This window comes from Megachile rotundata, chromosome 10 (assembly GCF_050947335.1).
Source record: "Megachile rotundata isolate GNS110a chromosome 10, iyMegRotu1, whole genome shotgun sequence".
NCBI classification, from domain to species: Eukaryota; Metazoa; Arthropoda; class Insecta; order Hymenoptera; family Megachilidae; genus Megachile; species Megachile rotundata.
The window spans coordinates 17,263,061-17,285,147 of NC_134992.1; the positions used below are offsets into that span (position 1 = coordinate 17,263,061).

Genomic DNA, 22,087 nt, shown 5'->3' on the forward strand with positions numbered 1-22,087 from the left:
ATTTTTCATCGTTTTCCTCGTTAAATTTAACGAGTTACTGGCTTGTAATTCGAGTTGCGTTAGTCAGTTAATCTTTCGAAATAAATGCTCGCCAAACTGCGTCTGGAATTAGCATATTTGTACGGATGAGACGGTATTTTTCCTATTTCCGCGCTGTTGTCCGCTTTGAGCCGCAAGCTCGTTATAATTCCGGTGAACGGCTGGTATAATTCAACCGTGGACATGCTCGTCCCTTCATTTTCATATTGCCAGCGTGCACGTCCGGAGCGAGTTACGAAATTACAAACTTCTGGTTACAAGAGCACGTAATGAAGCCGGTGGCGCGGTTTAAGGTGAATTACACATCGTGTCGTCCGGAAATGGAACGCTTAACCCCGTTCCAGATTGTTACGTCTTTGGTACGTTACGATCCACGATTTAGGTAATTCCGTTTGACACAGGAACTCGAATCACCGACCGAAACCTTCGCTTAAATTCCTGCTCCATGATCGATTATTACCCGCAACGCTGTTGCGATATTACACTGCGATCGTACACGACATACGTGGTTGCGCTTTTCGATGCGTTTGCAATGTCACGTGTTATATCGTTCAGATTGCGTATCGTTACATCGTCGGATAACAAGTAGCATGTATCGAACCAACTGTACATCTTACTTATGCACATTCGCTGCGATCGGAAAGAAGAGAGAGATCGATGAACAGAACGGAACGAGACGGAGGGAAATTGACGTTTTATAAAGTGGCTGCTTTCGCGCCGAACGATTGACTTCCCCACGTATTTCCATTTCATTGGAAACAAGAGCGGGGAACGTATACCCATTCATGAGGCTACACACACTCGTGCGTGTATATACGGTGCAATGAATCAAGAGGGTGTATCGCGAGCGTAGCATCTTTAACGGGTTATCATAAATCAACGTTGATCCGTGAACAGGCTTCATCATTCAAGTTGTATCGTTGCGAAACTTTCTTCAATTCCTGTCGTCGCGTTATCTGTACTTAACGTGTATGGTACCTACGCTCGAGTACGTTCCGAAAGAGTGGGATGATGAATTAGCTGTGGAAGCCTGACCAACAATATCCGACAGGACAAGATTTACGACTGAAAACTGTTGAACAATATTATTTTCGAAGGTGTTGCTTTTGAAGTACCTACTGGGGTAGTTATCGAAACACCGCAACAACTGAACGAAGGATCTGACTTTTTCCATGAATATTGTCGGTAATTGTTCGCAGTCTCGGTTTTAGAAATCATTCGATCAGCGTTGATCGACGAAATTATTAGATACGCGACGTAATTACGCAACACGCGCGGGAACATAGAATTAAACGAGCAGGTAGAAATTGTAGTAGGTGGAACGCGATTTTCCCTGCGCGTAATACAGTTATCCAGTTCGATTGTGGGTGGCACGCATTTTCCGTGCAATTAGAGTTAATTGCATCGTTAACTGTATTTCATGCTAATTGCGCGCAGGTGTTAGAAAATATCGTCGATAGCCGATAATAATCTTCCACCCTTTAACGATATCGAAATTTCCGCTCGTAATTGTAGCCTGCCAAATGGGCCAATTAAATACGCGTGTTACGCCGGGAACATTTAAAACGACCGTAGCTAAATCAACAGGTTATCAAGTTTTAATTTGCTTCAAACTAGCCCGTATATCGCTCATAAAAGCATTTTGAACGTACACTGTAACGTGGGCCGAAGTGTAGCTATGTCACGGGTGCTGATATACGCGGTAACTTGACGGATTACAGTACTATTCGTGGCGATATAGAACGGTGAGTTATAACGCGTGATGACATTGCTCGTGGCGATATAACGCATTGAAATTTGACGCGTGGTAACTTGGCGCTTGACAATACCACGCGTGATAATATAGCGCGTGGTGATTCGGCGCGTTGTAATTTGGCTCTTCGCAATATCACGCATGGCAATATAGTGCGTGGAAATATCTCACACGGCGATATAACGCGTGATAATAAAGAAAATATAACCTTGCTGAAACACAAGAATTAATCGTTCTTCTTTCTCTATACATATATGTATAAATACATATCTATCACCGCGAAACTGAGTTGGCAAGAGTCGAGTATCGGCAATTACCGATGCGCCGTTCGTTTCTTTTGAAACGAGAATACCTGTTGCTGCTCGCAAGCAAAATGGCAAAAGTCGCGACGGAGTCGCTTTATTTTCTTTGTTCCCCGGTGTTTTTTTCCCCGGCGATATTATGCGAAGGCATCAAAATTCCTCGAAAAGATCTTCATCGAGTAAAAGTCTGAATCTGCTGGAAAGTTGTCGCTTCAACGTCTCCGAAGTATTCTCGTTGAATATTTTTTCGATGTTTCGAACGGTTAGAATACAACGGTGGGCATAGAACGGTGGGAACGTCGATTCTGCAAACTCGATGACCTGGAAAGCTCGGCAAATATACGAGGAAATAGTTTGCGAATGTAAATTTCAAGATAGCTGTCCTGCTATTCATGATTCTCTCTCTCTTTCTCTCGCTCTGTTGCTCCACTCTGTATATATACATGCATCTCTGGCTCCCGTATTTATTTTCACGCTCATCGTGCCAGATGCAATTTTGCATGCGGACAGAAGCTCGAATCTACGGTATAAAGAGGACTCGTCACTTTCGCGGGGACAATTGTTTATATCTCTAACGCTGTTAAGCGTCTACCGCGTGCGAAGTTTCGCGTAGATTTTAATAGAAATCCCTGCCATATCGTTCCGTGAAGGCCTATTAAAATCGAGACAGGACAGTCGGAGTTCTTCCCTTGTTAGTTTCAATCTTGTCGCGCCATCTTGTCCAAGTTAACGAGCACAGAAAATGGCGCGTATCGCTTCACGGAAAATGAAGTTGCAAATGAACGAAGCTTGTTTACCACCGCGTCTCTGTTCTCGACAGTTGCCAAGCTCTCGCCGAGAAGCGTCGCTTTTTAAGACGATTCGTGGAAACTGGTCCTCTTCGTTAACGAACTCCTTTTTCGACAAGAAATCTGTCCTTTACACGCTGCTTCTACTGCTAAGTCCTTTTTTGCTCAACTGGTAATTTCGTTGAATTACGAAGAAATTTCTCCTAGCATGTTCGTGTATCGTTCTTTCGAGATTTAACTTTCTTTTTTTACTTCTTATTACAAAGTTGTAATTCTCTTTACGAAGCGGGGAATAAAATGAAAAGATCCCTTGTTTCCAGTATTTTTTATGCCCTTTTTATACTACCTTCGCAGTTTACGAATACTGCTCGTTATTGGACTGATTACAGGAAGTGCCGATAATTGATTATCGATCGATCTTTTTTCTTCGATGGTTCGTTAGCTCGTCGCTCCTCGTGCGAGAAGAACACTGAATCTATTTTTTCGTCGGCGTCCACGAAACGGATTAAACGCGATTAAGAATCTTACGCTGCTTTTTGTCTTTCAAATTGCACCTTTCAACCCGTTCCGCGCAATTAAGAATTTCCATCGCGTTCTTGCTCTCTGAATGGTTCATTTTTACACAGAAACGTGTATGAATCGCTGCGGGATGTTGAAACGAAAGTATAGTAAAGTGGTGATACGTTATGTTACATTGACGTCATGTAACGCATTATTAAGTACTCTATTGTTGAATGTACTATTACATGTTAGATATTTACCTATTCTATTGCTACGCATTAGATTATTGCGTGTTGCATTATTGCACGTTGTATTAGTGTTGCATCGTTACGTTGTATCATATGTTAGGATAGTATTAGATCACTAGACTAGTTTTATAGCTATATGTTGCAAGCCTCGAATTTCCGTGTGTTGAATTCTGACGCGTCGAATTCCCATGTGTCGAACTTTCACGCGTACGAATTCCCACTAGTTCAACGGCACAGTGTCCAATTACCAATACGTTTCGCACAATACGTTTCTACGCGTTAAATTTAAGGGCGTCGAATTTCTACGCGCCGAATTTCCATGCGAAGAATTTCCACGCGTCGACCTTCTACGCGCCGTAATTCCACGCGTCGGAACTCTACGCGCCGGAATTCCACGCGCCGTAATTCCACGCGCCGGAATTCCACGCGCCAGAATTCCATGCGCCGAAATTCAAATGGTAAATCCCAGCACTGCAAATTCACTAACTCAAGGTGTTACCACATCTACCATTCCCTCGCGTTGTATTACCACGCGACATACTACTATTCTATCGTAACGCGAAGAATTGTCATGCATAACACCTCCACCTCCCAACAAGTGTAAAGTCGCAAACAGTAGGAACGTCAAACAGTTCGACCTGCAAGGTTTAAAGTTGGACAAATTTATCGGAGCGTGCTCGTTGAAAGTTGAAGGAAGTTACGGTAAGTCTGAATAAGAAGGGAGCTTGTAATCGGTCTGGTTAAAGTGAATTCTCTCCTTGTTCAGGGTATTAATCGAGCGGAAAGGGGAAGACGCTTTGGGACGGTATCGAACCGAGAAACTCGTGTCCTCTTCTGGAAACAGTTGCTGAAGTCAGCCGAAGGATACGAAGGAACGAGGACAGGTCCCTGTGTGCATTATTAAAAAGGGTCAATCTCTCGGTAGACACGAAAAGGGGACGATAACCGGCTACAGGGGAGTGAAATTGTTGTAAAGAAACAAAACGTAAAATGCTTCTACGCACGAGGGAAAATATTTTGACGATACGCGGGAAAATATGAACAATTTTGCGACGGGTTTTTCGTATAAAAAATTGGATCTATACCAGAAATGAAATCTTGCTTTTTATTGTCTTTAACATAAAATTCTCGATCTCGACTTCGATCGGTGAAAGATTTGAAAATATATCGACATTGGTACCCAATATTTTTCCAGTAATAAGGCCATGAAACGACAAAAGGAAAGATAATTCATAGGTGAAAATATACGAGTGCGTTTAAGAGGATTAAAAAAGTTGTGCAGGGTTTTACTGGACGAAATAAATAACCACAATTTCCACACCCTCGGGAGGTTCTGGGTAATTGCTCCCCTCGTAGAAGGCAAGAAAAAATCCCCCAAGGCGTAGTCGGCTGTCTGGGTATACACGCGTATAATCCTTCCGACGCGACGTTCAAGTCCTTCCAGCATGGTTCACTCATAAAAATGTCTGCGGCGACGCAGTTGGAGCGCAAAGTTTCTCTCCTCGGTGCGTTACAAAGCGCCATTAAAGATGCATTAACTCTCCTTCGTTTGTTCCATCTGGCCTTTCTCGAGTATTCCGAGGGAAGCGTCTCGAGGTAGAACGCCGTGAAAGGCAAGCATTAAAAAGATTGAAAATAAGACGGGGGACAAAGTAAAAGGGAATACGGTGAAAGAACGCTTTCTCGAAGATCGAGAATTAGTAGGAAATAGCAAAATGAGAAATTATTCCTGATGCATCTGTACTTAATGGCTGCGCGCTGCGTCGCTGGGGCTTTTTCAACAATTAATTTAACACGTTCCGTGCCAAGCCATTTTTGCCTGACTTGTCGTTCAGGCCATTTGATATTTTGACTAAAGATCGATATATTATCACACAATATTTCATTATATCATCAATACATAAGTAGTTCTCTTGTTTAGAGCAGTTATCACATCGTGTACCACCTGTGGTACACGTGGCGCTGCGATCAGTTCGAGTGCAAAAGTCAGTCAGTTCGACACTTCTCGGTTAGTAAAAAATCTGCTGCACTCGAATTTGTTGAATAAAAAACGAGAGAAATAAAATAAATTATTTAATAAAAGAAGGAGTAGGTAAATATACGGAGATAACATTTTTTGTTTTTCATTTGTTTCTGTTGGAAAACAAGTTTCTATTATTTACTTCATTATTAGTATTATTTTTCTTTTATTATTTTATTTTCATTTCTTGCTATAAAAAAAAATGTAAAAAAATTCGGTACTGAAGTAGCAAGACAAAAAACTATAAGAGTAATAACGTTTTGCAGCGATTGCCCGAAAAAGCCGTCTTTATGCCTCCCTTGCTTGAACAAAATGCACCATTAAATGTAATTATTAATTATTGTATATATAACAATTAAATAAACTTATGTGTTTTGTTCTATACTGCATCTTGTATAATGCTTCATTTTTTAGGTAGAAATATAGTTTACAGAATTATATTTGTAATAAAATATATGTTTTCAGCACATTGAATAAATATGACTGCGTGTACCACCGGTGGTACACGTGGCCTGACGATCAAGTTTACCGTGTACCACCGGTGGTACACGTGGCACGGAACGTGTTAAAGGGACTTTACGTAAATGTACAAAATTTAATAAACAACGAATAAGTAACAACGAATTTAATATTTTTCCTTTGTATAATAATTATTAAATCACGTAGTCAGACAAAAGGTACAGGACAATAATCTTCGACGTCAACATACACATGTGCGAGTGTTAACCTGTCTCGTTCTCGAAGATAGAACGCTTTCTCCAAGAGGCTCGGGTCCGAGAAAGCCGGGGGATGTCACCTGTTCAAAGCAACCCCGCGACCGCGGCTATTTCCGCCCCGGTTATTTGCATGCCATTTGCATTTGCGCACCGCCACGACCTTCACCTTTTTTCCGACGCCCGTGTAAAAATATAATTTCATCTTATTAGCCGGGAAAAATCACTACCGATGCGCTCTACCGAGGAAAATGCATTGTTTCCTCTCGTGTACAAGTTCAAGGCCAATTTTACAAAGAACTGAGAGTTTGAACGATGATAGCATTAAAGAGTAGCAGAGAAGTTAGATATAGAAGTCGGTTAATTTAAAATAGGAGCGTTGTCCAAAAGGAGGCACGTTTCTCGTATTTCCACGGAGAGTTCCTTTCATACAATATTACTGGAAAGGACGTTCCATTCGTCGTTGAAATACGATGCGACGAAAGTAATTCCTCTTCCGTGCTGGTGTGCTCAAATAATTGAAAGGAATTGCCGTTTGAGGAGGAAAAAGAAGAACGAGGGGCGGTAATACTTTGAACGTGGCGTTCTTACGGCAACCTACTCTGTTTGGCAAACATCGTTGCCGCCGCCTGAAATATTCGCAGATTTCCACCGGGAATTCGTCCGGCAAACACCTCGTGCTACTTGCTTTCGTCAAAACAGCTTTCGCGACGAAAACTCGCAGGGAAATGTACTTTTCGTCGACGGAAATACTTGCGGACGGGGTACATACTTATTAACTCATTAAGGCTTTAACATCTCTACGTTGCAACATATATCTCAATGTTATATGTAAAGTCATATGACGATGCGAAGCTGCTATAACCACATGTTAAACTACACGTCGAACATTGTGATCTTGAAAATATCCCTTCTGATGAACCCCAAAAGCATACCTCCTAATGAATTTACAATTTTTTATTTATAATAGTAACCAACAAAAACTATTATCGAATTGTAACAATCAGACAAAACCCTAAAAAGAATATCAAAACGACTGTATTACAACGAGGAGTAAAAACAATGGAGGAATATAGCAAGACTCTGATTCAAAGCCGACAAGAGAGGGTACGGCGCGAAATCCCTTCGACGTTCAAGAATGACAATTGTCCGTTCTAAAATGCATGTCGTGATCCCGTTTGCATATCCGGAATGCTTCTACACCATGGCGATACGTCAACATGCTGACAAGAAGAGGGATGCGGGGAAGAGAGTAGCAAAGCCGGACTTGCGGTTCCGTTTGAAATCCTGACGGGTATCCGATTTGCGTTCCGGAATTGAATCGATGCCCGAAATCCCTGGATCCATCGCGGTCACGTTGCATCCCAAGGGGTAGCCGGGAGGAGCCGCATTCCACCCTTTCCACGTGAACGATGAAAGATTTACGACGATCTCTACGGCTGCGTTTGTTTTCCGCGGGGCTTTTTTGCGAAAGAAAGTTGCCGCTTTTGGGACACACGATTGCGTTAACCTCTCGATGCCCGGGGTGGTGCACCATCCTCGATGATATACGTGTTTCCGGCTTGCATGGAAAAACAATTCTGGGATGTAACTTTATTTACTTTGTGTACAATGGTGAAAAAAATTAACGCTTCGGTTACTTTTAAAAGCTGACAGAATGTTTTGTACGGAGGTTCAGAAAAATTTCCACGTGCTATCGAATATTGGAAATTTTCGAAATACTGTGTTAGATAACTGGTCACTTCCTAAACTTTAAATTGGTAAATTCTTTGAATTCTAAATCTCATGAATTTTAATTTCATGTTACCTTTCTGAACACACAAGTTTCTAACTTTCTAAATTTTTTAACAGCTTTTCCACGTTCTAAAATTTCTATCCTAGCAATCTATATGCATCGCGGACAAACATTCGCAGTCCAGAAATGTTGACAACATAAAATATTGACCTACCTCCAAACCACGTGTATGCATCACGTGTAGCGGTATGTGACGCGAGATGGCTGAACGCGCGGTCACATATGCTACTAAAAACAATTGCAAAAATCCCTGGAACGCTGTCTTACTCGATTCGCGATGCAGTAGAAAATTGGAAAATATCGGTATTTTCTCTGCTTTATGACCACACGGGTCATATCGAAGATATCGCAATAAAAGCGTGATTTATAAGGACAACCATAGAAGTTAAATTGAGCGGACAGGAAGCGTGTGTCGGTGAAAAAGCGGATTTACCAGATCAAGATACGGTATGTATCTACTCGAAAACTGGAGAATTCTGTTTGCATAGTTGCGGAGTTCCGATACAACGGTGTTATCGATCGGATCCTTGTTGCGGTTTCCGATTCGAATCTCGATTACCGCTTCATTGGATCCGGATTACCTTTAAATAGCGCCAAGTACTCGAACCGACGAATCGCGTTCCTAAGTGCCACCATTTCGGAGGAATTCGGCTACGCATCCTCTTATCGTAACCTACTTCCCCTCATTACCGCTTCATTGCGGACTGAATTCAATTTCGCCTGCATGAAATTACCCGATGGTTCACCGAATAAGCCGATTTGCCAGATATTTTCGGCATGAAACATCGACTAACTTTTCGCTCTACGAACTGGCTTCATCCGATTATCGATTTTAACCTCTTCGGGCATGATTTCTCTTCTGCGGGTGTCATTTTTTTTTTTTTTATTAGAATATGAAAACGATCGAAAGAAAAGCATCAGGAAAATTGAAATAATTTTTGCCGGAAGAATTCTTGTAGCAAGGTTGTTTTCCCGAAGAAGTTTAGATGGAACTGAACGTTATCTATCGTTTGATCAGAATTCCATCGCGTTTTTCAGCGGAGAGGATCCAGCGGGAGGATCGGTGCCGATGAAATCGAAGTGGAAGACCGCGATCCCGGAAGGGCCATGATTCACGTTCAGACGCTCGAGAACGGTCAGGAAAGACGAAGAAAGATCGTCGAGCGTATCTTTCACGCTTTCCCGGCTCGACCTACTTCTATCCCGGAAAAGATCCTTGTCTCCGGGAAAGGAAACGGGAGACGTTGGATCGTTTCGTTAATAACGCTTTTCTGTTACCTTCGAAGAATGCGCGCGGACGAAACAACCGCGGAATTGTTCCCCGGAATATTCCGTAACCGCGGTATTGTTCCCGAGATATTCCGAAACCGCGCGCCACCTTGCGAGCCATCTTGCAATTCGATCCTTCGTACGCTGATATTTATTAAATGGACGGTCAGTTTCTCAGATTCTCTGCAATCATCTACAGAGATTTTCATTTCTTTTTCGTATAGTTAGAGGGAGGTTATGGTGTGATATTTGTTAGAGGGGATATTGTGGCCCTAACCTAACCAGAGGTTGGTATATGATGCAACGGGAAGCTTAAGCTTTTATGAAATTTATATATGTTTATCGAAATTAATTAGAAAAAGAAGAAAGACTTTAATCAGATAGTAACTGATGGATCCAGACTCCAGCAGTATAAAACCAACCAAAGTTATGGTAAAAGAATGTGGCAGTGCAATTCATGATAAGAATGTGTAACAAAAGAAATAACGACTCGATGAAACAATTGCAGTACATTGATAATTAATTAAAGTACGTTGCACCTACAATAGCGGAACAAGCACAAAATACTATAAGACTTGCACGAAAGTTATGACAGGATTAATATGCGAAGTTTCGTGCGAAAGTGTGGACGATTATCAGGGCAATGCAAATGGAAGCGTGCAGACAGCTGCTGGCAGACAAGATGTTAATTGAAAAGGAAACGAGGCACGCGAACAGCACGATCAATTTTCGAATCTGATCTACCTTTTCTGGCACGCTAACTTTCGCGACGATTTGTTGAAGATAACCCTTTCGCCGTGTTCGAATTTTTCTTACGTCTATCAAATAGTAGTTTTCTTTTTTCTACGTGTTCTGAAATGAGCTGCCTCGGTCGAATTTCGGGTTCATACAAATATTTGCAGTCTCCGATTGGAAAAGTGTTGACGTTCGAAGGGTTGATAAAAACGAAAGCCTTTAGATATTGTTCTTTGATACGATTGTTTTTCAAATTATTTTCAGTCTTCCATTAATTATGGTTCTGACACGGCCGATAAAGGCAATGCCGATAAAATCTTCAGGAGCGTTTAATTTTATTTTTAATACGACTCCGTTTGAGATAACGCGACAACGCTGTTGGTGGAAAATTCAGAGGGGAAACGAATACCGAATGTTTATCGATAACGCAATCGCCAGGGGCGTTTTTGGTTTCAGCGTCGTTTATCGATATTCACAATGAGGCGGTGAGCGAGCCTTTGCAATCTCGTCTTGTTATCGCGTCTGTCCAAAGGAAAATCAATTCATCAGACGTCGTTCTGTACCTCAACTTTGCGAATCGTATCAGAGAGACAGTTTAACGGCCACTTTTTTAGACCAAAATGTTTTTTTTACTTTTACGGAATAATTGTTTAACTTTTGATGTGTCTGCTGAAGCAATACTATCGTGCTACTTATTATTGCATCTAAGAGAATACTATTTTCTTATCTGATTATTACGTACGTCTCGAGATTTTCTTTTTACTCTGTTGGACTATTCCATTTAAACATCTTTTGTTTTTACTAGATTTCTCGACCCGATTTATTGGCCATTGTGCCGTTTATCGCGAGCGTATACGGAGCAACATAACCCTCGGAATATCTGAGATTTCATAACCTCTTTTCTGCGAATCGGTGAATTTTTCTGTGTGTTCGAAGCCTTTCGAAAGAATCCTCTTATCGACCAAGGCGAACGAAGAAGAGAAAAGAGAAATAAATCTTGAACGTTCCAACATCGACGCTGGTCCTCGACGTTTTCTCGTACCGAAGAATTTTGTGCATTTTGCAAACTTCTTAAATTTCCATCTCCTCGTCGAATCCGTCAACTTCGCTGACGTTGACTAACGAGCTTCCATTTGTCCGCGAAGTTCGCAGGCAACCGAAACTATCGCGACTGAGTTCTGTTCCGAATTGTCCTTTATTTTCATTCGCCATCCATCTTGCACCGGAGGAATACCGCAGGACAACGGGAGAAATAGAATAATGTATGCTAATGCACCTCCTTTGAATATCTACCACATACATTTTATTCGTACTCCATTTTTCTTCTCAATTTTTACCCCAATCGTTTGCTTCGATAACCATCGAAGTTTGTCGATATTTTCAAAAACTCCACCGTTCGGGGTTAGAGAATAATTTTCTATTTAAAGATTACGTAACAGCAGAAGTTTAAATTCTCTATATCCGCGTATTCCCGTATTCTCGCACGGTAAATAAATCTTCCCAGTATATTTCAGCAGGGTAATCCAAAGCGCGTAGTTGCGCGGCAACTATGCAGCGTCCTTAAGTTATTTTGCATTCGGAATAGCAAAGTGCCGCACGTTCTTACGAAACGTCCGAAGTAGCAGAGGAGGCGAACGAGGTACCCGTTCCAGACAGCGAGCTTAGCTTTCTACGGAATTAATTCGCGAGAAGCGAAGGGAAAACAGGGGATGCAAAGAGGGAACAAAGGGTAGAAAGGTTCGCTCGCGGAGAAAGAAATCGTCGTTCCGAAATGAACCGGGTTCATTTGGTTCGAGCCGGGTCTCTCACAGAAACGTAATATCCACGGATGACCTCACGGGAGATTCGCTTGATACCTGGAAGAGGGATACCGGGAGGAAAGAGGGACAGATATATTCGTGGTCGGCGCTTTGAAGGTTTGCGAGTCTATTACGATCAAGAACCGCCGAGCGGAAGGCAAACTAGCTAAGTTTCCGCTCGTATCTCGTTGTTCGCGCACGAGAACGACGCGACTGCTTGCTGCACGTGGCCTTTCCACTGCCACAAAATGGATTCCTTTAACCAAATATCGCGTCCTTCGTTATTAGTCGCTTCCGTAGGAACATCGATTTCTTGCCCTGCACTTTCGGCTACTGTCGCATTGTTTATTCGATACTTTTCTACCGATGACGACAGTATTTTCGGACCTCTGTTCTTGCTCCGGTATTAGAAATTTAGAGTTTATTATAGACGCGAAGGGCGAGACTACGCGCGTTTTGTCAAAGTGTTTTCCTCGTTGGAAAAGAAAGTCTTACGAGGCTAACGGATAATGCATAGTCGTCAAGAGCGATGGTGACGTTGGTCTTGTAACAACAGCCACATCTAAGGACACGTCATCAACTTGTACACAACTTTAGATAAAAGATAAGCGTTGCTAGGTGATACGATTCAAACACGTACCTATGCCATAACTAATAGCTGATACAGAAAGTATCGATCAAATAAATGGTAATGTTAGAGACCCGGTGATTTACGGTGATTTACGGTGATTACTCGATAGCGGTGTAGGTAATTCTTTTTTTAAACGTCGCGTCGATCGTCGCATTGCCTAAACAGTGGCTCTAGCAGCCACGATCCGATCGGCAAACGGATTCTGGCTTCGCTAACAAGATCGAACAGCATTCAACCCGTGTACATTCCGAATTTTGGATTCGCTTTGGTGGTACCGCAAATGTTTGTGGAATATTCAGTTCCATTTAGATTTCAAATAGAATGTAGAAAATTGGAGGTAGGTCGTAGCAGTTATACTGGTTGCAATTTAAAATCCGTTTCCCGGGCCGAAAAACCGGAGGTAGGAAACTGGATCTACCCAAGCTCGGTTTCCGTTATTCAACGCTTGCACAAAGTGAGCCTTTCATCCGGCGGAAAATTAATATTTCCCTTGCTCGTTAAAGGGGGATAGGTGGCGGGGAGCCATAGACGGGAGAATAAAACGAAACGAGAAGGTGGACGGGGGAAAAAATGAAATTTCGTTATTCGAGATAGCTGCGGTGGCAGATTCGTCCGGGAAAATGGCGAGCATCGCGACGAGATTAATCGTTCTCGAACCGGCTGAAATCGAGCGAGCAAGATAATGTCGAAAGCGAATCGAACCGTTGTTCGGCCAAATAAATATTCATCGTTGGCACGAAAGGGTTTTGCAATCGGGCTGATCCGATTGGTCGAGCACGCCTCCGCTTCACAAAGGGGACTACTCGTTTAACTTCTGACACGAACGATCGATAATTATTAACGGGAACAACGGCCGAGTTACTTTGCCGATCCCGCTCTGTCGTTCGAGGAAATTTCGCTTAATGGAGTTTTCGAGCTTGCTTCTCGAAAGAACCTTTTACGCCTCTCGATTCTTCCTCCCGGACAATTTATGTCTTTACCCTTTACTCGTTTATGCCTCTTCGCCACTTTATGTCTTATGTACACCGTGCAAAATTAACGCGTAACTGGCATATCTCTTGTATACATAAATAAAACGCTAACGTGGAATACCTGCGAGGAGCAAAAGTATCGCGGCATAAAAATTCTATTAACATAAATAAATTGTCGCCGCTTTAGCAAAGACTGTAACACCACGTGCGATCGTTCATAATTTACGACTTCGGCGGTGCTCGTTAACTGCGATGTCGTATATGTTTATTAATCATAATGTCATACCTTTCGTCATTCGTGCGGCCCGACGTAAATATTGATGTTAAAAATTATTTATGACGCGCACGGAAAACATCGTGCGGTGAATGTATTTAAATACGTTACGAGTAATTCCGGATAGAAATATCTCGAAGAGAGAAAAAACGTATTTAACCGAAGATCGTTTTATTTGTCGAAACGATAAATATTTAGAGAAGGAACTTCTTCTCCCGAGAAGAATTATTCCACGAGTGGAATTCGATTCAACGTTTCGTTGACTCTACCGCGAACAATAACGCGCTTTCTAGTCGGAGAAAAATTTATTCGAACAATAAGAGAGAGAGCCCGATTTTCCTCGGCGAGGAAAAACATACGCCTCTCGTTCAGCGACTGTTGCTGCGGCGTCGCGACGCTCGACGCGTCGTCCTGCAAAGCGAAAACCGTTGTACTCGCGAGCTTCGCTGAATTTCAAGTAGATGGATCGGAATGGATGCTAACAGAACTTCCATTCGAGTAACGATCGTATGTGCACTGTCGTGTGTGTTAATACTCGACTTTCGACAGACATCCTCCGACATTTTTCTCCATAACCTCTTTTTATCGGCAACTTGCAACGCGGAGGAAAGAAAGGAGGTGATTAGTGCCTTATTCGTTAATGAACCGATAGAAAATTGCAGAAAATTGCAGAAAATAGAGAATAAAGCGCTGTTTCGAGTCACGCTTGATTCTTTCGATTCTTGACTCCTTGACCTATCATTTTCTGGCCGCCATTCACAGCTGCAGAGGAAGTTAAAATGTCAGACATATTTTGCCTTCGGCGAGTCTTGGTTATACAGATTTTAGACCGAATGCAAAGTTGCAGTGAAAATACGAGTGTAATTTCAACGTGACGATATTGTAGGGCGAGGGGTTAACTTTTCATACAGAAATCTTTCCAAGTTCGACTTGAAAAGAAGAGAAATAATTCCTGATTATTACTAGAATACATATGTACAAATACGTATATATAAATTTACTTATCTTAGCCTAAGTAAAATTAATATAACTAACCAGCGTGTTTTTATTTTCAGATAATCGTCACCGAGCGACAGATCGAAGGTAAGAATAAAAATTGGATGACAGGGTGGACGTTATAAAGCAAGGGATTAATAATCTTCCGTCCTTGTCGTACGCATATGTCACGCTTATGATGCAATGCAAAGGGTAGCTCGTATATTTGTGTACAAGCACGGATAGCGTGTTATCCGACGGTCGATCCGATTATCGATTCCCAATCGCCGTTTCGAACACGATCAATCGACAATCGCGTTATTTTCGCATAGCTCGTTCACCGTTTACATTGTGTGCACGAGAGCTTGCATAACGTACCGTATCGTTTACAACGCGTCACTGGCTCGATTGTCCAGCTGAACGTTCGAGCGTGGGTCAATCGCGACTTCGACTTACGAAATGCGTATCACTTAATCGAGCTTCATTCCGAATGGGTTAATCGATTGGGGAAATCGAGTATTAAAATATTTTAGTATCAATGTATTTACTGTACATTTATTATTTTATTTTTATTAAAAGCAGAGTGGACTTCAATGAAAAAGTAAAATGTTTTTATTAACGATGAAATGGAACCGTTATGCAGTTGTATTCGTTTCAAAATAACGAAGAATATCGTGAATTACAGCCGACAATATTAATGCAATATTAAATCTTGAGAGAAATTCTGACAGTAAATAAAATATTGAAATACGAAAAGAGGAAATACTGAAAAAACAGTAACTGAATTATCGATGAAAATGTTGATTGTATCGGAAGCTTATTGTTTTACGTTTCGATTAATTTCTGTCTAGAATTTCTCGCGCAGCGAGCACTCGAAACGTTCCATGAAGAAGCTTTGATGAAGAAGTTAAGAAGAAGAAAAATAGTAAAAAGGGGCGCGGAGGAGAAAAAGCGAAACTCGAGAGAGAGTTATATTGCAGCTAAAGTATTCCGAGGACGAAAATAAAGCAAAATTCCTCGGCAACGATGGAACAAAGACTATTGAATTATTAACAGAGGAACGGATGAAAGTTTACAAAGAAATTTCCCGCGGAAGTTGCCGCGTAACGCGAACCGTTGAAGTTGCGTCGCTCAACATCGATACTGAAATCGAATTGAAAAGTCGATTACGAAAGTTCGACGTAGGAAGAAAATTGTGATTATTAAATAAAAGACGTAAAGGGGCTAAATTTCTAATTAATTCGTTGTTAAATTTATTACTAAATGTACAATAAACTAGGAAACTAATTGCAGTTTCGTAATTAGAAAACAATTAGACGTATTTATGAAAGAGGTAAGCTGAAAGTAATAGCAGGCTAGGCGCTGTTTAATTAAGGATAGCCGGAATTTCTCGTCCAGAAATAAACCGGAAGTGAGCGTTCCCGAACGAATTAGAGATTCTTCGCTCGCAACGCGAAAGAAACTTATCCGCGATCTAATATTCTTCGGAACTCTATTAAGTTCACACCCGTTCCGTGCCAACTTCTCGGAACTTTTTTCTCGATACCAAAAGAGGAAACTTCTAGTTCGATACCTTTTTCCATCGCGTTTCTTCCGCTTCCCGCCCATCTATGGCTTTAGATATTTCACCTATATGCTATAATAATTTTATTTTCGAGCTGGTCGATCTGTAGGTTCTGTCATTTCATCTGCAGGGTTTCTGACATTTCTTTCATTTTATAATTTCTACTAATTTGCAATACCACCACTTACCAACAAATTACCAAATAATGTGCACCACCTCTACCAATTATTAAAGTCATATAAAGAAAGCAGTAAAGCAAAAACTAAATTTCGGATTGCAAGTATAATATTTGAGATAGAACTGCATCGTAGCAGAAAGTTTGTTTCACCAAACAAAGCTGGAAACTAGCGCGCGGTATTGTATACGATTTTTGAGAATTGGTCTGCAATTAATGTGGAGTAAAATCGGGGAGCAGTTAGCCAGAGGCTCTGTTACAGAACTCGGAGAGTTGCAGTTTCCTGTGGTCTATATCGCTCTTCCGGCGAGTTCGAAACAGTTCCAATTTCAAAATTAACCTCGTACCGTCATAAGAAACCTTCCTTCTAACGCTTTAATTACGGCCGGCTTATAAGGAAAACATCTAAGGGAGACAATTTAAAGTTGACCATTTCGTACGTGATCCGTTGGTCACAGTTCGTGGAAAAAATCAATTACAAATTCCCGGCCTGTCGCGATAAAGTTCTACGCTTGGGAATACGGTCGCATTTTAAAATGAATTATTCATCGGTCCTCGTAACTTCCAAGATCCTCTGTTCCATTCTCCTCGATTTCTCGTCTCGATCGATATACGAGACTCGAATCGTCTCCGGCGAAATTTAATAACGAATTCGAAACGTTTCACCCGTTTCGATCGGTTATATTTGCTCGTAAATTATAAAAGAACCTTTGGTGCACACCGGGGCTGAAATTGAATTAACAGGATACAACTAACTGCGTGAATCGATTGGCCGCTCGATGAATAGTTGAAACTGTTTCCAACTACCAACTATTATCCTCGATATCGCCGGTTCTTGGTCTATCTAGCGGCTTTTACTTGCATACCATTGATACGGTTTCGAATTTGTTTCCGATAGTCTATTCATTCCGCCTGCTCACTTTTGCGCATCACTCTCCTGGAGTTTCGTCTGCTTTTCACAAAACTTTTTGTTCGGAGGCGGTAGTTTACGATTGTTACGTTGCACTTCACATGGTTACAGCAGTTGAAGAATACTATACGTACATATAGTCGAAACTAACTCATAGTCGTACTGATAGTCTGATAGCGAGTCTGATAGTCTAAGGTTATCTGGAATGAAATATATTAGAAATAATCTGTTATAAACCGTCCTCCTCCCACTGTTAATCTTCTTCATTAATTCTAGATCACGTTCGCGAGTCGGTGTACTTTCCTCGCGACATATAGCCTCGATGATGTCGAACCGACGTTTAACCGGAATCTTAGACGTCCGCGTGGCAGTCGGGTAATTGGAGAATTAATTAACCAACCGAGCTAGAGGTGAAGAGCAAAGTTGCCCCTCTAGAGCGAACTTCGAATTCCAGGTAGCATTCAGGCCGTGCGATGAATTCGAGAGCGACACGGGTTACAGAGAATCGAAGCAGGATCGATACGCGTGACCGCATCGATACGAGTTGCCAATTCTAGACGGATAGGAAGCAAGCTTCCGGGAATAATGTAGATTAAGAGATGAACGAGAGATCTTGCGGCTCCCAAATTTCCCTTTTCGAGTTAACTCTTTATTTGTTGGAATAATTTACAGTGTTACGTCGATTCGTGAGCCTCTTGCCACGATCTGTCTTCTGCGGGTTTATCGCGATAAATTATTATAAATCAGATATATCGTAGGAAGCCGTTATAAATTACCGGTGCAATGATAAACGTTATTCGACCGGCAGGCAGCTGCGTGTGCCAATGGGTAAAGCTCTAATTAATATTTCGAGCACGCTTCGTATCCCCCGGGCACGGGAATTTCAACCTCGTGCGTAAACCAACTGCACAGCCTCCTCGTTATTCAATTTTTCTCGTCCATACTCCACATTTTTTACCCTGCTCGAACCTTCGTGTCTAACTTGTCAAACTTTTTACCTTATCGGATTCCGATTCCGTCAGGTAGAAAAAGGTACCTTCGTAATTCTATCATTAGCCATTGTTTCGAGTGTCTATGGTAAACATGGAGTAGTATGCACTTCCAATCGAATCCTTTCGGTTAATAGCGAGGATCAAGTGGCTATCCAAAATCGAGCCAAGGAATTAGCCAAAGTTTGCAAGTGGTTGTCGAACGCTCTTCAAGTTACGGATGAAATTCGGGCAGCACGAAGGATTTAGGTTTGCCGAGTATTAATAAGCGAACTCGAGGATCCCCGATATCCTCTTCGAAATTCCGATCTCGAAAATCCCCCTCGAAATTCGACACGTTGCGTCATTAGTGGTTTCCTTCATACATTTTCCTCCTAAACGAAATTCTTCCACGATTCAACTAATAATCAGTCTACATCTACACAATTTATCAACGGATTTGCAGTAAACTGCAAGTTGTAAATTTCAGTAAGCTCGTAGTAAATTATTAAAACAAGGCAGTGGTGAAATAAATGTACGGAATCCGTGAGAGTATCGCGAGGAAGAGAGGAAGTTCGCGGAGTCGTTCAAGTTGGCCGAGTTTAAAGGGCGAAGAGGAGGTAAGGTTAAATCGGGATACGACACATTAGCGAGGAGAGCTCGTGAAATTAACGTGAAAACCACGTTACAACGGTTGGAGCTAGTGGGTGATTACGTTAAACACGGTGATTCGAGGACGGTGGGACGAGTTACTAAGCCGTGACACACTACGAATCAGGATTAAAGGGCGAAGTAGTCGGCTGAAGCTCGATTAATTGAAAGGTCAACAGGATCCTCCACGAAACTTTCTACCACGCATGGAATATAAAAGAGTCTCGAATAAGATTAGGTTTCTTGCGTGTTGTTGATACAAGGAACATTGGATACTTTTATAATTATTCAGCAGCTGTAATTGCTATATTTTCTAACTGACACACGGTAATTACCACGTTTCATATGGCTATAACGTATATTGTATTAATAACGCGGTAATAGCGCAATAACACAGTGTTAAAAAATCCCCATAATCGAGGTCCACGCTTCAAATAACGATATTACCATTTATATAATACCATCTACGGATTGGTTATATAACTAATTGGCTGGAACTATCAATTCCCGTGACGCGTGCACCGTTCCATAAATGAGCGATCGTAATAACCAAGAGATTCTCGATCAACGTCCATTATACTGCTTTACGTAATCATCGAACAATTCCATTTTCCAACGAACCTAAAATCGTCTTCTACCCACAATATCGATTACAATTTTCTATTTCATTTGCATTCTTTTCAAAACTTTCTTCTACAAATATTTTTCTATAAATTCCATTTCATGATCGTCCAATTTCAGTGGAAACTGGGTCGTCATTGACCCACCGATCAAGAGTCGATTTTGATGAAGATCCAAATTCTGGAGCCGGGTTTTCAGCTCGGATTTGTATGCGCGAAGCTCGCCGCGTGTTACGTTTAATACAGACAGATTATGATCGTACATCATCCATGGCAACGGGGGCCATTAAGAAGGATACGTGCATAGCCGAATCCCGCACGGCTAGCCGGCAACAATTTATCCGAGCGATCGCTTGGATTATCCTCTTAGCCGGTTACATTCGTAAGAGACTCGGTAAACAAGCGTTCGAGCTATACTTTTAGGGAAACCGAATCAAGCAGCAAGAAATAAGGAGACTCTGATAAATCGGAGACGTGGAAGAGTTTGAGGACGCTATTGTTATTCACCGCGGATACGCTAGGGAATGATATTCTTATGGAATATTCGATATTCCACGTTTATTGCGCTATTTTTCTCGTTTACTCGATCTGCAGCGACTCTCAACCTTTTTACTTAATCTTGGGCTTTTGGAATTCTTTGATGTTCTAATTTCAGGAACTTTGAGAGTTGAAAGTTTTATGTTTGAAAAAGTGTTAGAATCTTGAGAGTTTGGAATTTGTTAATGTGGAGTTTGTAATTAAAACGCAGTTCGTAATTGTCAGGATGTTGTATTATACATATTTGATGTGTGCGAGGAACGGCAACTAACTGTCTTTAATTGTTTTCTCAAAAAGGAAAACTCCGTTTAAAAACCGACCACGGTCAGGCGACCCTCAATGAAAACACTGAAGAATAGATTTTATGGAACGTTTAACGACAGTTAAATAGGACCCATTTCGTTTAATTAGCAACGCTATCCACATGCCGTCTCGCTTCGTCTTCATCATCCAGTCTCGTTTTCGTGAAAACGGGTCGTGCGCGAAACGACGCTGTCACGATGTTTCTTTGCTCGCACGTTTACGATCCGTGAAATTATTCCTGATACAGGCGACGTCAGCTGACATTGCCCGCGGCTTTAATTTAAGGAAATTTAACGTTTGCTAGATTTTAGTGAAGATTTATGACCGGTCGTGTTATTGACTTATTCTACTTGCTTTGGGAGGCGAATAACGTGGTCAGACAAGTACGTTGCACTTCGATAATATTCGCGTACTGTTTATTTGACCTACTTCCTTTAAAGGGTTTAGTCGGTTAAATTATTATTGACTGATTCTACTTCGGTGAAGGAAAATTATGTCAGACTAGTAGAATAAGGTTGTACTTTATCAAAGTAGTACATTGACTTGAACAATTTCTATAGGAAGAGACGTTATTACACTTGCTTGGGTGAATTGTATAATCAAATAAGCTGTACTTTATCAAGAAACGTAGGTACCTTACTTTATACACTTCCTGTGTATTCTTGATCCTGATTCTAATTCGGTAAAGGAAGGTTACATGATCAGACAAGTAGAATGTAACAATCAATGCAGTCATTGACCTGAACTACTTCAGGAAGGGTTTAGTCAGACTAGTTCTCGACTTACTGCTTCGGAGAAATAATTTGTGCAGTCAAATAGTAGAACAGAGGTGCTTTATGAAGTATCCTATTATTAACTTGATCCACTTTCTTCAGTAGAAAGGGCTTTCGTAGTCAGACCAGTTATTAGGCATTTGATCTACTGTTAGCGAAGTAACTTATGTGATCAGACAAGTAGATTAGAGATGTTGTACATGTATGTCATATTCGAGTATTTCACATACATAATGCGTAGTATCATCCAGTAAATCTTTATAATTTCCTTTTCGTAGCCTTTCTTTGAGAATCGGATATTAAATTTTCCTTTCAATAACAGAACCTTTAACAAACGAAATAAGGGCTGCAGAAGGGTAGACCCTCAAAAGTGTTGCAACACCGAGGAAACGATACGCGACTCTAAATATCGATTCATGGGATGTTCGAGGCAGCGATGCATAATTACGGGCATCGCGGAAAGTCGAGCGAGCGGTTTTTCTGTACGGAATAATTGCTTTAAATTCCCCGTTAAATGGTATCGCGGAAATTCAGTTGTTATCGCGTCGCTGTTTTTCCACCCCGATGAAATTTTCGCCCCGCGGAATCCCATTTATATTCCCCATCGTGAACCTAAACAAGAACTTCATTTTACATTCATTACACTCTCTGTTACGCGTGCGATACGTAATTCGTGATTTCCAAAGCGCCTCGATTTCGATTTTTCCTTCGATTTGAAATATTCGGACTCGAAATATTGGAGCATTGTTAAATTAAAACAGCTTTATTTACGA

At 41.4% G+C, this 22,087-nt stretch overlaps 1 protein-coding gene across 1 annotated transcript in view; it reads left to right on the top strand.

The window, feature by feature from the left end:
• The window catches only part of LOC100876258 (uncharacterized), a 71,831-nt gene that overhangs the window by 8,955 nt on the left and 40,789 nt on the right, over positions 1–22,087 (top strand). Inside the window, exon 2 of the mRNA XM_003707275.3 lies at positions 14,894–14,921. The gene's annotated coding sequence lies outside the window, so the exon portion shown is untranslated. The remainder of the gene's footprint in view (positions 1–14,893; positions 14,922–22,087) is intronic.